Here is an 18,197-nt window from a genome sequence, read left to right as displayed (position 1 = left end):
CCCCAGTTATCTGTGTCACTGTACTCTCCACCACCACACTGCCAGCATTTCTTAATCACCACCTGCAGCATCCACTGCCCTCGCAATGTGAAAGCCCTTCATCCCAGCTGCTCCACCTGCCATCCTACGTCTGGCCCTAGGAAAGGGTTGTAAGACCACAGTAGCTTCACTGCTTTTACAATGAATGTTAGGGAGGGGAACTTCTTGGTGCATCCTGCCTTGGTTTGCCATGGCCCATTGTAAAAGTTCTCCATCCTCAGGTTTAGGGCACCTTGTAATGCTCCTTTCTTGGACATCACCTTCATCTGTCTGGATAGTTATGGCAGATGTTGCAGGAATCACAAATGCCAAACCCAAACACTGTGAGAGATCTTCGCCTAAAAAACCCAGCCTCCAAAGAGGCAGATGCTGAAGTAGCATCAAATGTGGTCAAACACATTCCAGCCACTACACTTGATTCTCACTTGGAGATACAAATTCTCAGCCCAAAATATGTCATGACTGAAAGCACCAGTCCCTGTGCGTCAAAGTTATCAGCAACTCGCTCAAACCACAACTAGAGCTCAGCTGTCCTGGAGTGACTGGGTAAACAGATGAACACTCAGCATCCTTGGCAGCGTACAGAAATTGTTGTCAGACCTTCTCCTGCTATCCTACACCCATGTTTCCAAATTTTATGTGTGCGCATTTTATTAACCCCAAAGTACAGTATGTTTCATTTCTCTGTGAAAAACTTTCTCAGTTGCAGAGAAATTGTCCAGCTTTTCAGGATCATTTTGACTTTTACTGTGCTTGTGACTTCTGTTGCTGTGATTTGCAAGTTCTACACGTGTGCTTCCTGCTCCACAATGCAAACAGGGAAGAAGTAGAACAGGATCAACAGCAGGCTATGCTGAGACCTCACAGAGGTTTGCAGCCTGTGGACCACATGTACGGAAAAGCACACCATAAGACAATGCCATGAATCTTGCATGAGCTGGGAAGGGAGAACACTAGAACAGCAGAGTACATTATCGATGGGCTAATATGACACTGCTGTGTTAACAGAGCCGTCAAATCCCGTAGACCCACCATCCAAAGCTGAAGGCTCACTCCAGTCCCAGGAGGCTGGTGGTCTTTGTTTCTACCTGTCACAGGACAAAAACGTTTCCATCAAGCTGTGATCAGTATGCTAACTGTGTGGTTCAGTCCAGCTGGATACGAAATTCAGATGTGCTATTAAGAAAGGTCAAGTTATTTCATTTCCAAAGCCCATGCACAGAGGAGTACCCTTAAAAACACACACATTTTTCTTCTCATTCCACCTAAAATTACTTTAAACAAAAGCTACTTGTTGCCACTCCTTCATTTGCCACACTCAGAGGCGTCGTAGGCAAGTGATCTAAAAGCTCCATCATTAGAAGCAGGAGGTTAATGGCAACCTCAGCTGGCTCCTGTGGCTGCTGGTGCTGCGTGTGTCACAGCAAAAGCTCTAACGCATTTAGCCACTCACATGATGACAAGGAGCACTAAGCCCTTGTGCCCATTCACAGTACCCTACATAAAAGCCACTTGAGCTCATCAAGAATAGGAACGAGCTCTTTCTTAAGTCCAGCCCAATCCAGTTAACAGGCTTATGTGGAAATGCTGAGAGACGGGGCTTACAAGTGGCGATGCACCTAAGTTACACACACTAGTTTGCTAAAAATCAAGGCAGAACAATTGCACGCACTGCCTAGGTGACGTTCACAAATGCCTCTTTCCTCTCCAGATGCTTTTCTCTAAAGATATGAATTTAAGAAAGGGCTCAACTCACCTTTGTGACTAGCTAAAAAAAAAAATAAGTAAAATCATGTTAAATACAGAAGTCCATTTCTTCCTGATCTTCCTGATCAATTCCGTCCCTTCCTGCTCTTGGCATATGTTTGCTTCTGCTAAAAAGTTGATTTGCCTTTGCTAAAGAGATGCCAGCTTGCATCAAAATACAAAAAAAAAAAACAAACCCAAAACGATGCACAGAGGCTTTGAGATTGTTTGTTGTGACATCAGTTGGTGATAATACACTACTGTCCCCTGTCTCTCTCACTCCATCTGTGCACAGAAATGTAACCTGGGGAAGGGGCTGCTCCTGACCTTCTGCTGAGGAGCAAACTCATCAGTGGGTGCTCAGAACCTGTCCTTCCCACCACCACTGAGCATGCAGGATAGCTCTGAAATGAAGGATGCAACAAAAGATTCCTCCCATTCAAAAACCCAAAGATTTGCTTTGGGATTAATTACTTAAAGGTAATTACCTTAAAGTACCTATAACCTCAACTTGCTATGTCTTTAATCTTGATTTTCCATAATAGAAATCTGGGGGAGAGGGAAGCATCAATTTTGGCCAGAATATGAATAATTCTCAGAGTTAAATTAAAGACATTTTAGAAGTATAGGTGTTACTACAAGAAGTTAATATTAAAAACATTCTCTGTGAGATGCAGGGAAACTAAGTCTGAACACAGTCAGATTTAAGGCAAAAAAGGGTAGTTTTCACAAGGTTTTCCAACTCTGACAAGATACTTGTTTTCAAAGAGTTGTCCATTCACCACAGCTGGAAAGCACCAGGGACTCAAATTAGATATACAGGAGTGCAATCAGCTCGCGTATCTGATATCACAAACAGCTTCCTGGAGCACAGCTTGCTCAAGTGTTAATCGAAAAATAAAAAATAAACGGTAGTAACAAAATAAATGTTAATGACAAATTATACAGTCAATCTAAATCACAATGAGCCTACATACATACATTTATTCTTAAACACATATTTAGTTACTTCGGTGGACTTTAGATCAGGCCTTCAGCTAAAATGCTTAGAAGGGATTCCTCTAAAAGGAGAAAATGTACAAACTTGAGCTATTTGCATATATACTAAGTAAGAAAGAGGAAGAAGCCAGAAGTACAAATCTGACTTTTCGGGAGGTACATTAGGGGAGTGTTTCCAACTACAAATCCTGAACTACAGTCCTGAGGATGATAGAATACAAGCCTCCAATTCAGATCAGAGATGATAGATGTAAAACATTTGGTGATCAAATGATGACATTACCATTTTCTAGAAATGTGAAAGTGCAAAAATTTTTATAAATTATTTATTGTTGGTGTAGCCAATTCATATGATGGCAGATAGGTTGAAACTTGAAGAAGGAAAGGCTACAATGAGTTAGTCCCAAAAAATAGAAAATAATTGATTTAGGAATTAGACAGGGCTATGTTTCTAGACCAAAGGGAGAATTGCCACAGTTAGGAAACATGTCCATAGGATGTAAACACAGAATTCTCTCACAATCTTTTGAAATCTTCACCCCAGCATTACTACATGATTATAGTGGATGCTATGACAGGAAGGTTGTTAGCAGTCCCAAGAGAACAAGGCTTCAAGAAGTACAGTATTTGAGAGTCACTTCTTTCTGTTCCCTGCAAGTCTTCCTTTAATAAAGCATGCAAGGAATGAGCACAGATATTCTGAAAGGATGCCAAAGTGCAATCACTGATGATACTATGATACTCCTGGCCACTCAGGAAAAAAAAAAAAAAAAAAAAAAAAGACTTAGTTTAAGAATTTATTAATTCACAGAATATACTTAAAAGAAAGAAAATGGAAATCCAGCCCAAGTGAAACTAATAGAAGAGAACAGCTTTGGCAGGTGAGATGTGAAATGGAGATTAGGAGGTCCAAGAGCAAGGCTGAGGAACAAGGAGGCAAATACATAGTGACAAGTAATAAAACATTCCTTAATCACATGGGAAACTGGAACTCCAGAAGAGCCAGTGGGTCCTGCAGACTGTGTCGAAGACTACCCTGATGCAAAGAAGTCAATGAGGGCAGAGAAAGAGATTGCATAGAAGTTAAATGGCTCTGCTTCAGTTTTCACTTTCAAGTAGGGAAGAAAAATGCATGCCCTAGGGTTATACAAGTGGAGAACTTGAGGCAGAATTGCCACACAGATTTACGGGAAATAAAATAAAGTAAATAAATTAAAAAAAAAAAATGAAACCACTTGAGAAATTTGATTGCACTAAACTGCATTTCCAGAGCTGAGAAAAAATCAGTTAAAGGCAAGTGTAAACCAGCTAGCCTGAAACAGAACCCCCACAAAATAGAAAAGTCTAAGAAAAGCACATTTTTCACAATGATAAATCATGTCTTCCTAATCTATGTGAAGCCTTTAAAAACATCCTGGTTGTTTTTCACTAGATGTAAATTGTTTGAATTTTCAGACACTTTGAAAAAAAGCTATTAGGAGAGCTTGGTAATTTTAGAATAAGAGGTAAGGTCCTGTCACTCTTTAAATATTAGTCAAGGAACAGAGAATCCCTGGGTAAGACCAATAATGAGGTCTTTGTATGGAAGTGGGGGCTGTAGCACCCAAAGTTCAGCCTAGGATCAGTGTTGTTGAGTGCATTTATGAAGTATCTGAAAGAAAGAATGAAAAACAAGGTAACAAAGTGTGCTGCCCATATGAAATGGTATTAGTCAACCGTATGGAGGTCCTCATCCTTGCAACTACCCAGGCAACTGGACAACACAAATATCAGACAAAGTTCACCACAGACACATTGAAGTCTAATGGAACAAATATATATATGCTTACATACCATTATATAACAATGTTTACTGAATTAGGGGAGACCTTATAGCTGTCTTCCAGTACCTCAACGGGGCCTACAAGAAAGACGGGGAGAGACTGTTCAGTAGGGCCTGTTGTGATAGGATGAGGGGTAATGGTTTCAAAATAGAGGGAGGTAGATTTAGATTAGGTATTAGGAAAAAAATTTTTACAATGAGAGTGGTGGTACACTGTAACAGGTTGCCCGGAGAGGTGGTGGATGCCCCATCCCTGGAAACATTCACGGCCAGGTTGGATGGGGCTCTGAGCAACCTGATCTAGTTGAAGATGTCCCTGCTCCTTGCAGGGGGGTTGGACTAGATGACCCTTCAGGGTGCCTTCCAACCCCAACCATTCTATGATTCTATGAATTAACTTCTAGACATCAAAAAAGTTCTGGAGACAAAAGATGTCATATCCCTGTGCTTAGCAGAAGATTCATTCCAGACTAGACAAAACTTTAGAATAGTTCTTCTAAAAGTTTAAACTGTAACATGAAAAAAAGTTTCACTATGGAAATTATAATGCAACTATAGAACTCCAGGTTACATTTCAATTAAAAGTGCTCACTAAATTAAGGGCATGAATTGTAAGCACACTTAGAAACAAACAAGCTGAAACATTTTGCTGATTTAGAACCAGGCATGGGGCTGTAAAAGACCACTGAAAACGAGAAACATGAGTGAATGTGTAATATTTTTGAAGGGTGACCTACTACACTATTTGAAAAGAGGAGAGGTTAAAGCAAAGAGAAGTTGAGATTACGAAAATAAGGACATTAGACATATAGGAATTCAGAATTGAGATTAAGGAAACCTCAGCTATTCAGAGCTATGGAAATACATCTTCAACACCAAAATAGTTTGGCTGTGGTTGATCTGTTCAGGGAAAAATCCATTCCAGATTCATGCACATTTAAAGCTAAGGAAGATGAACACTACTTGCAAAGAGTTTTAGGCAGTCCACAAAACCCTGATTTTGTAGAACCTGACCTATGCTCTCCCATCTGCTTTCATAACTTGTACAACTGGATTGCTACTCACAGGGCGTGATCCATGTCTTAGAAAAATTCAGACCTATTTCACAGCCTGATGCAGCTTCTGCTATAGAAGCAGAAGCAGCCTTCAGTGGTTTAACTTTGCAAGGCAGCAAAACTGGGACCAGACTGGAATCTGAGGAAGGAAACTAGAGAAGGAGGCGAGGCTGCTCTAAGTGGGCAGCTCACCTGGGATCAGCTGCCACAGCTTGTAAATTCTGCTACTCTAAAAAGTTTTTAAGCCTAGAGTAATTTTTTTAGACCTGAGGGAAAAGAAGAGATTCTTTTAAAAATACATCCCTTTCATTTCATACAAATCACACACTGCATCAAGCAGTGAAAACAATCCTTATTCTAGGCTAAGGGTCTACTTAAGGCTGAACAAAGGCCAAAATTCATTTTGCAACAGAAGTTATGATATGGAGGACAAAAAAAGAAAAAAATCCCAAACACAATGTCCTGTGGAGCAATTGAAAAGAACATGCAAAAGTCTTTGGGAAAAAAAATTGAATAAAAATCCCATTTTTATTCAATTCTAGAATTATAATAGTAATCATTGTAAATTACAAGTATAAATCATTACAATTGTTTACTATTATTTTGTAAAGAAATAATTTTGTAATACAAATAATTTTCTAGTCATTCACAATGACTACAATTGTTTACAAATGTTTACAATTATTACATGTACAATTAAAATTGTACATATGAATTATATTGTAATTATGAAAGATATACTTTGAAAAAAATTTTAACTGATCAGGAAAGGATAAATTTGAGAAAATGCTCTCCATTCCCCATTGCTGTATACTATACCACTCTTTTTTTGTGAGACATCGTGGTCATAAAAATGCCATTATGAACAGCATCAGCTAGATATCACAGGGCACTATGAAGACCTTACTGCGATCAATGTATCCACCTCATATGTAGGATCAAGTTCTTGTTTCCGTTCCCTCAATACTCACTAAGTGCTGCAAGTGTTCAGGTACACACCAGAATTTCACTGACATGGAACAGAAAACTTGGATTGAGTAACTCAAAAATTTCCATTTTCATAAACCTTATGTGAAATATTTCAACCTCAATTTTTCTTGACTTAGATAATTTACACTTCACAGACTTCTCTTGCTATAGGTTTTGTTTGTTTCAGAATTTCCTATTTATACAAGACAAGAAATTCCCACAATTACTTGAGAAATCTCAGTTGGTAAAATCCCAACTAGAATTAGAGCCTTATTGCACATACTGAAAGTGTCAATACAGAAAGATGTGAACTTGTCATTTACAGTACATGTTGCGCAACTGCAAAGTCTCAAGTTCGATAACAGATTTTTGCTACATATCACTACAGTTTGGAAAGTTTCTCCAAACAGAGACTCGCTTTTGACACGTGTATGTAAAGCACAACGTTGGGGCAAAGTATCTACACATCTCCTTCTTCTCCTGTATAAAAACACACAGTCTCCATATCCACTCAACCTGCAGTTGTGGTTAGCACATGAAAGAGGTGTTCTTATTTAAGGGACTATTTCCTTGTAGATATGGTTATAAATAACTCAAACTAAACTACAGTACATGGCAACTAAATGAACAAAGCACATGCTGTAACATACCACCTTTGTTTTTCAGTCCTTTCGTTGTATGGCAGTATTCAATCTCCAGCCATTCTCAAGAGCTCTCACCTTTTGTGAAAATGAGCACAGAGATGCTGTACTCGGGCACAGAGAAGCAGCCAAAGAAAGGCCAGGACCATGTAGCACATTACGCTATTGAGTAAGAAGAAGCGCTCATAAATATTATCTTAGTTGCAAAATACCAAAAGATCTAGAAATGTTTCTGAAAGTAGCCACAAACTAACTTTTCTAGATCAAAATTATGAGTAAAAGCAGGGAGTTCACCTGCTTTTCCTCCCATTCCCATCTCTTTTTGAAGCTCAGATTTTTTCAACATGAAAACACAACCAATTTTGCAGGTAGTTAGGGACAGGGAGAGAAAATGTTCCCCACTTTCCTACATTTCTGATTCCAGAAAGCTTTACAAAACCATTTCAGATGTTAAGGACAGAAGTTTTCTCCCTTCAGAGATAAAACTGAGGGCTGATCCCAGCAGGAAAATGGCAGCCTCCACCTCTCATTGGGATAAAGTCAGAACTTTCACAGCACCAGATGGTCACACAGGGACAAGTTTTGGCAAGGGGTTATGCCCAGCCCACACCATGCCTTGGAAAGGTACAGTTATTAACATGACAGAGAGAAGAAGAAGTTTAGATCGGAAAGTGGATGAGAAAACCAGCTCACCAATAGTTTGAATTTTACAAAAAAAAATACAAGAGCAGCTTATGCTTAAACAGATGTCCAGAAAAATATCCAATGAAGCTGCCAAAGACCCTACAGTAAATGTATTGCTATAAAACTTATCACAAGAGATGTCATCCCCATCCACTCATAAAGGACATGCACCTGAATGCCTTTTGTATCATCAGAGATTATTATTTCCACTAGCTGTGTTCATCTTATCAATCAAGATCAAGCAAAAGTTTCACGTGCACTTTTACATTTACATTGTTGAAGTAAATCCCACTGTTCTTGGCGAGGTAACTCACAGCCCATAAAGCTGTTCCAAAGCACAAGGCATGCAAAGACTATAGCTCAAATTACAAGCGATGGAGAGAAGAGACTCACATCTCTTAAAATACATACACCTATAATCCCAGTGGCCACTCAATATTAATGAGTCCAAAATACAAACTAAACTCCGTGTCCCATTTAAGGACAGGCCCTTGAGCTAACAAACACAAAGGGAGTGGAGCTTGCCTTTTCTTCTTTATCACCCCATAGTTCCCAGTATTTTGCAAGCACAGGGAAATTCTCAAAAACTAGTTGCAATGTAGATACCTCTATTTAAGCAGCCCATAATCCATGCAGCTCTTTATAAATCCTCTGCTGGTGGATAATCTATGTATAATTAGTAAGAGAAGGCAAATGAGAGCAGCCTTCAGGTTCCTCTGAATTCTACAGGTCTTTAGTCAAACTGGCCATAGGATCACCATACGGTAACCAGCTCCGCTATGGCTTTCTGTTGTGGGTTTTGTGGGGTTTTTTGCCCCTCTGCTGCATAAGTAAGCCCAGAAGAGGAGGAGGCCCACAGCACAGAGCAAGTATGCTAATGCCATATCATACTAACTGCCATGCCAACGGCAATCACACAGACGCCCGCTCACGCGCTTCTGCCAAATAATCACTTAAGCAAACATCAACTACAGAGATTAGCAAAAGCATCTGACAACATGCAAATCAGACAAGAAACATGGGCTGAAGGGACAGCTTAGGAAAGTGAGGATTTAATAAGTGAAATGACATGAAGTTCCTGAATAAAAGCTTGCAGCGTTTTTGGAAGATTGCTGAAAATCCTATCTGCTGGCCTTAGAGGGAAAGCTAGTAGATTTTTTCCATCCCTCAGTCCCTACTGCATATCAGCTGCACCCAGGCAGGCTTCTAATAAAAGCAAGTGACTCTTGCGCAAACAAAAACATCTTTGTGACCTCTGGGGAGGCAGCAATCCAAGCAAACAACCAGGCAGTCAGGTGGCACAAGCTAGCAGGAAGCAATCAGAGCATCTCAGGGGCCTTTTGTCAGCACCAGGAGGAAAGCTAAGCCGCTGCCATAGAAGACCGGGTTTCCAGGAGAAAACTATCCCAGGTAGAACAAGAAGTTCAAACTATTTCTGTTTAATATGGATGGGGTGGGGAGGCTACTTTAGAACATGTAATTTTTTATTGTTGAAACTAAAGGAACATAGTGTTTTCCTACTAGAATTAAGGCAGAGTATCAGAACAATCTCTTGATTTATCCTTAATTTAATAAAAGGTGCTTCACTCCAAAGGCACTTTCAATGAAAGTAATGAGATTCTGCTGCAAGAAGTGCAAGAAGAGTCACAACCATTTACCAGCATTGTAACTCATTTGTGTCTTATTTTGAAGAATTTGTCACCAAAACAAAGGGATGGGCAGCCTTTCTATATCTTAGCCTGAATTCAGCCCTTAAACTGATGAAGCTCTTGCTGAAGTATCAGCTTTGCCTGAATAATGGTTGGAGGTTGTGTGCCTGGTTTAGTATTAATCTCTGCTTGACAGGAAGAATATGATTCTTAGTGAGCTGAAAAAGACCTCAGTATGGAGATGGAAGAAGTTCAGTTGTCCAGAAGTAAACTGTCACCTTGTAGTGCCATAACACTGCAGAGACAGCACCGTATTAGAGGTGCTATCTTTCTGCCAAGGCTATTTCGAAGTCCCTTCCTGTATAACTTCCAAAGACCACAGACCTTTCATAAGAGATCCATCCATTACCATCTAACAAAATGGCTAGAAGAGCATCACAGAAATGTTAAAATGGGCATTTTGAGCCAATGCCACTCTTCCTACTGCTGCTTGCATGCTCTAAACCTGTTTAAAAAAAAAAAAAAAAGACAAACACCTGTAAAATAGTTATTTTTAATGCAAAGTTTTTTATATGAGAACTACCTACACACAGAATTAAGCTTTTGGATGCTCCTGTCACGGAGGCAAAGATTGTCCAGACTGTAAGCCTTCTGTGCAGGCTACAGATGGGTGCATAAATTTTCATTGCACTACTAAGGCTCTTTTGCACTTTGAGATACATGATGTGTGAGAAGTATAGCTAAAAAAAAAATAAATAAATACATAAATAAATCTGTTGTACTAGTGATCCAGTCGAAACAAGGAAGCCTTAAATGCAATAGTCAGATCATCTTTAGTTGGTTATGAAACTAATGCCACTGTTCACATAGCTCTGAGAAACAAAACACAAGAACAGAACAGATTTTGTGTCAGATTTCTAATGGAACTGAATTTGAGAAGCCAGTTCTGTCATTTTTGTTTCTTGCAATCAGACAGGGACACTCTGACTTCCCTAGATATCCATATATTTACTGCTTTTGTCAATACACAGGGAATTCCACCTGTCCTACATGCCCATAGAGTAAAATTATCTGGTTTTTACCTTTCTAATCCCTAGGGACAGCCTAAGGCAACAGGCTGATGCACGTAGCAAAGTCAGATGGTGAAGACAACAGCAGAGTGGTCTGTCTTTCTCAAAGAGTTCAGAAGATCAAGGCAAACTTTGCACTCAAGCTTGAGAAATAGACTACCTCAACCTCGCTGCCAGCATCCCTAGTGCTGTGCCTGTCTCCATTGCCAGCTGGACCCGCCCCACCAAGGCAACAGCATCAGCCCAAGTGTGCAGAGAGAGGCTTGCTGAAGGAAAGAAGAGCCCATCCAGCCTCCTTTTCTCTCTCAGTTGTTCTGTCTGGTTCTACTCCAAGAAGGAGAACTTGTACAGATAGTGAATTGCTCCAAAAATATTGTTTGAAGATGGTAAAAATTCTGTTTCATTTACCTTGTTAGCTAGCTAGCTGTGGACCAGTGTCAAAACAAGCATTTGGACTGAGGTATTACAGAATTTCTCCTCTTTCTCTTCCCTCCCCACAGGCACTTAACAGGCACTTCAGTTGTATCATCTACAACTAAACAGGGGATGTTCCAGCCACACTGGAACTCTGTGGAAACTAATAAGGAAGGAAGATTTTTACAAATCTCTCGTGAAACATTTAGTGAGCTCTGAAATAGTGCTGGCAGGCCTCAGAGAAGAAAGGTCCAGTTTAGAATTGAACTTTGTAGGTTACTAAACGGCAGTGGACTGGAGCCACAAGCACTATTTATTTTCAGAGACTATTTTTATCAGAAAATCCCCAACTCCTGTAATGCTCTTCTGCTCTAAAAGTCTCTCCCCTCTGTTGCAACTGCCGTGCAATCAATGGCACTTGCCAAGCAACGTGCTCCTAGGGCCCAAATTAACATATTAATACATTTTTCTTAATATAACGAAACTGGATTTTGCCTCAGATGTAGTCAGCTCGACTCCTCACCTCCAGAGGTTATCCACATTGAAACAAACCAGAATCTGTTATTCTGGGAAGGCAAGGAAGGGCAGAGGCTTTTCGGAGCAGAGGAACAGAGGGGGTGGAAATCACCTGCCTGCATCAGTAATATATCTAGCTCTTTATCATATTCACATTCCCCCTTCTCATCTCCCATGAAACTGCCTACAGCTGTGTTCTCTCAACCTTCGGTCTGAAAGACCTTAAAAAGTAAACTGCAAGACGATTACAGTGTTTAAAAAGTCACTCCCACATATGTAAGCAAGCAAGGAAATGAGAAAAGTTAAAAAAAAAAAGAAATCATCATGGTGCCACTGCAGGAGGTAAAGCCAGATATTTTAAATGGTTCAGTGATTCTATTCCTTGGAATAAAATAAGGTGAGACATATTGGCCATGACAGTGTCTAGTTTTCTAAAGACCTACTGACTCTTTCTACCATGATAAGGTAAAGCCACTCCTGAGAGCTTAACAAACTGAACTACTTTAATACCACTACGTCAAACACTGCCTGCAACAGGGCCTTTTAAGTCTTAAAGGTCCTTACTTTTCACTAGTGAAAAGACTGTAGCAGCCTGAAGAGGAGCTGAAGAAGGGCTGAAAAGTATTAATGAACTTGGCATCACAAAATCAGTTCTTCTGGCAACTCAGAGCAAACACAATTTTAAGCAGCGAATTCCATACTGACTGCCAACTCTTATTTCATGGGCTGGATCAAGCTCATGTTAAAGGTAGTGGGATTAAAGAGTTTCTCCAGCTGATGACTGCTTCTCTTCGATACAAGATCAAAGGTTTGTAAAGTGTATTCAAATAAGTAAATAAACAAAAACCTACTGGTCTTTATTTAGTGTCTATTACTGCTCACACAAATAACAGGTATCAGTCCCTTGGAAGTTTAGTGACACACAGGAGACACGCCTTTTCTCATCTGGTTTAGCTGCTGCTGTGTCAATCTACAGAGACACCACCACACCATTTCTTATGCCACAACCATGCCCTGTGGGTTATCGTAGTGCAACATCAACACCCACATTACAAAAGACATTCCTCGCTCCTTTAATTTCTCCACAGTGCTTCTGCTGAAGAAATTGATGTGAGACAACTGACTCAAATTTCCCCCAACGCTCCTCAAATTCACATTGAACACTTGACAATGCCCACTTTTCTATTTTCCTCTCGGTGGCTCCATTGGAGAGGATCCTCTATGCATTCAGAGCAGCACAATGGAGAATGATTTCCAAAGCATTAACTTGGAGCCATTGAGACTTGGATGTTTTCAAAACAGCTCTATTGTGCTAAAAGGATTCTAGACTACCCCAGCTAGTCTAGAAGAACGTCTTTTTCCCTTTCTCAAAACGTCCATCCCTCGAGCCATCCCTGGAGTGCATTGTTGGGGTTGATTCCTTAGTGCAGCGAGTTCCATCAGTCAAAGCTCAACAGATACAAATAATATCAGGATATGGATATAAATTAGTGCGACAGACCCTAAATAGTTTTGACAGGTTTAGTAAGTATATATAGCGACACAGAATGCTATTCCCGCTGTCAGACATCAATATGTAGACAGAAGATTGGGGGCACCATGGAAACTCAGCGACATAAGAGTGGTATTGATTGGATAGAAAACGAGGCTGCAATTTAAGCTTAAGGCTGCCAGAGATGCCAAGAATGGAGAATGACCTCCAGCAGTGAATTTTCAGCATAAGCTCCCTGTGAACAAGCCAGTCCAAGAAGGATAAATCAGGGACAAGCTCACCAGGGATATTGGTCAACCGAATGCAGGCTACCCTAAGCAGATGAGAATCACTCTGTGTGCGCGCGCGTCACAGTGACCTAGTTCGTTCAAAGACAGAGTTTTGAATGGTTTATTATACAGGCTCGAAACAAAGAGATTTCCTCAATTAAAGTCCTGAAATGAATCCTCTAAATGAAAATGCTTTTGATACACTGATCAGCAAGAGGTTGTAAATATCGAAGCAAAGGGTACATTGTTAAAGACCAGTTCCCAAAGAAAAACACCGCGGTTGGGAGTGTAAGTAATGAGGGGGCCTCAACAGAGTAGGAGGTTTCGTGAGCAATGCCAGCTCCTTCCCTAATGCCCTGGTGTTACGCTAAAACACTTGTTAGACTGTAACACTTGATAAATCATATCTTCCCTGTCCCGAAACCACACTAAAATAAAACAAAGTATGAGTTAAATGAGTGAGTCTTCAGAGCTCCTCTAAAAAGATTATTTTTAATTGTTATCTGAGGACTCGGGAACAACCGGATCAAGAAAAAACACGTGAAGTGTAAGGGAAGCACCTTGTTGGAGCCGTGACTGCTGGAAGTCCGCTAAGTAATAATATTCACATTAGCGACAGACCAATGAATCTACACAAAACATCCATCAGTACAGCTGTGTCAGGAATAAGACAACCCTCCAATGTGTCCTCGGTGTCAGTATGGGCGTAGAGGTGTACAGGCACACGGCATTGGGACAGCAGCACTATGGTTTGTAATACTGTAGTGAGACCAACCTTCTGCTGGCAAGGATGTGTCAGCCACAGACTGCAACTCAAATAACTGCGACAGACATCTGGATAATTGCAAAAAGTCTGTTTTTCTTAGGCATTTCTACACGATAAACAAAGACTTATCATTTGTAAAAGAAAGATTTGTGGCTGGCTTCTCTTTTTTTCCACCCAGGAGCTTGCTCTGGAGCATGGTAAAGTCAATAAGTTTCTGTCCTTCAATTTCATCCAAAGCTTCATAAGTCACCAAAGTGTTTAGCCTAGCCTAGAGACAGGAGTATATTAAACTCCTGCTTTCCTTCTCTTTAGGAAGAGTCACTAAATTATACAACAGGTTTTTGTTGCTGCTTTTTTTTGTTCGTCCTCTCCACTCACTTCCAAATTTTCTTTACCATAGCAAATTGACAAATTTTGTCACAGATATGCAGGTTCCTTTTTCCCTTTGGACCATTTCTCTTGTTCAAAAGTTCAGACTTTTTTTTTCTTTTTTTTAGTTCTTTTTTTTTTTTTGCAAGGAGGAAACAGAAATATGCAGAAAAAAAAAACCAAACATAAATTATGCTTTGTAAATCAGCTCAAGCACACTGTCCAGAAAATATAAAAGGCAAGTATTTCTTTATAACAATTTTTCCCATATCCTTCTCTTCTCTCTCTTCCTTTCCAAGCCTTCCCTCCTCCTCCCTAATACAGGCGGTTACACACTCAGTCTATTTCTTGCCCAAAGAGTTGAACTTTGCTAAAAGCTCAAAAAAAAACAAGGCTGAAAGGGAAATCAGGGGAAGGGCAGAGAGTTCGAGTTGACAAGCCACAGGTAAAGCATTCTTCCACTGCAAGACAAGTCATTTACAGCAAACAGGATCTAGTTAAAACACCTACCACTAGACATAGCTGCAGGGCTATCTCACAGAGAAAGATTTAATGCGTGTCGCAAACATTTCCACAATGCTCCCTGAGAACCAACAGGTCTCTAGGGCTTACGTCCTAGAATCCAACCTCAGAGTGGATCACTGAGCTCACACACAGGAGACATTCACTGCCAAGGCAAACCACTCGCAGGATGGAAAGCGAGAGGTGCGCGGCAGCCAACTGGAACACGTAAAAGGTGCAGATGAGCTCCCGAAGAACGAAGACTACCTTTCCCCTACAAAAAGCTCTACTTTTGAAAAGGAGCAGATGAAGGAAGGCGAGAAGTTAGAAGCATTGGTGTCAGGGACCATAACACATTTGCAGAATAATGTCTATGTTCAACAGTAGGAAACTGTGTTTTCACAGTCGTTAACCTGATTCTTCTCCCATCCCATCCCTCCGGAGGAAATGGAAGACACAAACTAACAACGGCAGTTTTAAATAGATCTATCAGCACTCCTTAGATTCAATTGTTCCACCAGAAGTAAGCCGGGGTAAGAAGGCAAAGTCCCAAGAAAAAGATCAGTGAAAGTGCTGGGTCCCAGGGCACAATTTAACCTTGTTACCCCGAGTCTCAGCCGGGACATCCCCGCCACCGGGCAACAGGGACCTGCGGTGATTTTGCCCTCCCGGCATCGCTCCGCTGCCCTTTTGTCCCCTCGAAACGGGCCGGCCCGAGGACTCTCGCCGGGTCGCATCCCCCATCCCGCCACTTCTCCCTCTCTCACCCTCCCTTGGCTTTTTAACGCTCCCACGCACCCAGCCACCACCGGCACCCCGAGCGGGCGGCTGGCACCGCTCCCCACCACGGTGAAGCGCGGCGGGGACTGCGCCGCGTCCCCCCAACAACTCTGCTCCTGGGCACCCCCGAGACCCCGCCTGCCCCTCGGGGGCCGCAGGTGCCCCTCCACCACCACCCTCCCGCTGGGTCCGGGAGCCCACAAACTCCACGGCACCCAGACGAGGTGGGATCGGGGCTGCGAAGCCCCGCAGGGGCAAATACCCCAGAGCCAGGGCAGGGCGGAGGGAAGCGCTTCCCACCCTGCCCCTGGGGGAAGCGAGAGTACGGGGGGCACCGTCCCTCGGGCGGACCCCGGGAGCCCCCCGCCGCCCCTTCGGACTTACTTCGGGCGGTGAAAGGCTCTTCTCCCGCAGCTGAGAGGGCCGAGCCTCGGGTGTCCCCAGAGAGGAGCAGGAGGAGGAAGAAGAAGAGAACGAGGAAGAAGAGGAGGAGGAGCAGCGGCTGCCGCCGTGCGTCCCTTCGCTTCCCCACGGGCGGGCTCGCCAGCCACCACCCCACGCCCCGCTCCTCCCGCGCCCGATCCCTCTCTCCCGCCGGAGATCCCTCGCCGGGATTTTTATACGGGAGGCTGGGAACCTGATCCGCGCGTTGAGTCGGCAGAGCCCCGGCTGCGGCGAGGCGGCGAGGGGAGGGCGGCGGGCGGGCGCCGGGGTAGAGGGAGCGGCTGCGCTGCCCCCGTTATGTGATGGGGTGAGGGTGAGTCCACCCTAGTTGGGGGGGAGGAGGTTCACCAGCGGGGCAGCCTCGCCCCCGCTGTCGGGGGGGCTAGGGAGGTGGCGGGGACAGGGGCTCCCCCTGCGCCCGCCGCCGCGGGAGAGCCCGACGGGGCTGGGCCGGCGGCCCGTGTCGGGTTTTTAAGCCCAGGCAACTTCTACCCCTCTTCTTCACGGCACCCCTGGCAGCTGAGGGGGAGGGGGACATCTCACGGTACCCCCCCGGCCGGTGCTGGGGCTCGCCGGGGCTTCAGCTGCCTTTCTAGCCACAAACATCCAGAGCATGGAGGGGCTTTTACTTTAGGCTCGTTGACTTCCAGCTTGACACAAGACCTGCTGGGGATGAGAAAAAAACAAAACAAAACAAAACCAAACAACAACAACAAAAAAGCTTTTAATTCCAACTTGGGCTGAAAGTGCCATGAGAACAACTTTTATCATGGCTTTTCAACACCTGGTTGTGGTGGTTGCTGGAGTTATACCACAATTTTAATTTAGGAGCAGACTTTTCCAACTTGTATGTTCATTACATCCACTGAAGAGTATTCCCCAATCCATAGCTTAATTTAAAACTAAGTGGGCTTGTTCCAAACTCCAGGCAATCTCTGTGTAATTCCTGATCCTCAGAGCAAAGTTTCTCCCTTGGTTTGAAAAACTGAGCCCATTGACTGCTTGGGTCTCAGCTGGGGCCACAGCTTGTGTGTGGCTCCTGCTCCAGGTTTGCACAGAAATCCAGTTCAGATTCTTCTCCTGTTTCCCGAGGAATGAGCTAAAAAAAGTAATTTGTCTGGCCCCGTACACATTGCATCATCTAACACCTACCATCTGTGACAATGAACAGCACTGTGCGGCTGGTCCCAGCGTGGGCAATTGCACCCACCTGGACTCTTTCTTAGTAAAGTAAACTGCTCCCCTTCCATCCACACCTTGGCATCTTCTTTTCATTGCACAGTTATGTGTTTAGTCCTGGCATGGCTGTTCAGGATTTGCACCACCGACAGATTTAATGACAGTGATGTAATTTAAAACAACAACTTTGATTTGCAGCGTGAAGTGGTGGCTTGAGATGGAGAGAATATTCTTTCTAGCAGCTGGACGAATGGAAATGAGCACTCAGTAGTAAACTTCGTCTTCACATTTCAGACTATGCAAAGCTGAACAGAACCTTGGTTGCTAGCTTGAACCTTCCTGAGGGTTTCTTCATTAAATCCTGGCATCACGGTGCAAAGCACCACGGGCATCTAGAGAAAGACACTTTCCAACACTTTAAGCCCTTAGAGTTTCTCCATACAACCACAACAGCTCATTTCAGATGGTCAATCATGTCAATCATGTCTGAGTAACAAAGAGAAAGTAGGAAAAAGGACAAAGGTTGATCTCTAAGTTCACTTTGATGGAAACCAAACCAGATTGCATTAAAGTGGTCAAGAGATTTCTTTCTTTCTTACAGAAGTCTGAATTTTAGCTAAAACACTGAAAACCTGACATTTTCAGCTTTTCAGAAAACAATGGAAACTGTCTGCAGAAAGCAACTGTTTTTCACAAAGATATGCATGACATTAGAAGACTCATTTGTCCACTAAATTTTGGAAGCAATGTCAACAGACAATCTTTGACCAAATTTACTCACAGCTTTTCTCCA

General features: G+C 42.6%; 1 protein-coding gene across 1 annotated transcript in view; it reads right to left on the bottom strand.

Moving 5' to 3' along the window:
- The window catches only part of PTN (pleiotrophin), a 78,660-nt gene extending 62,197 nt beyond the window's left edge, over window positions 1-16,463 (bottom strand). The window contains exon 1 of the mRNA XM_086754969.1: window positions 16,166-16,463. The gene's annotated coding sequence lies outside the window, so the exon portion shown is untranslated. The remainder of the gene's footprint in view (window positions 1-16,165) is intronic.
- Window positions 16,464-18,197: the final 1,734 nt, after the last annotated feature.

This window comes from Chlamydotis macqueenii, chromosome 1, assembly GCF_036417535.1.
Source record: "Chlamydotis macqueenii isolate bChlMac1 chromosome 1, bChlMac1.mat, whole genome shotgun sequence".
Classification (NCBI taxonomy): Eukaryota; Metazoa; Chordata; class Aves; order Otidiformes; family Otididae; genus Chlamydotis; species Chlamydotis macqueenii.
Note: the sequence above shows the minus strand (reverse complement) of the source record. Positions and strands in the feature narration are given on the sequence as shown.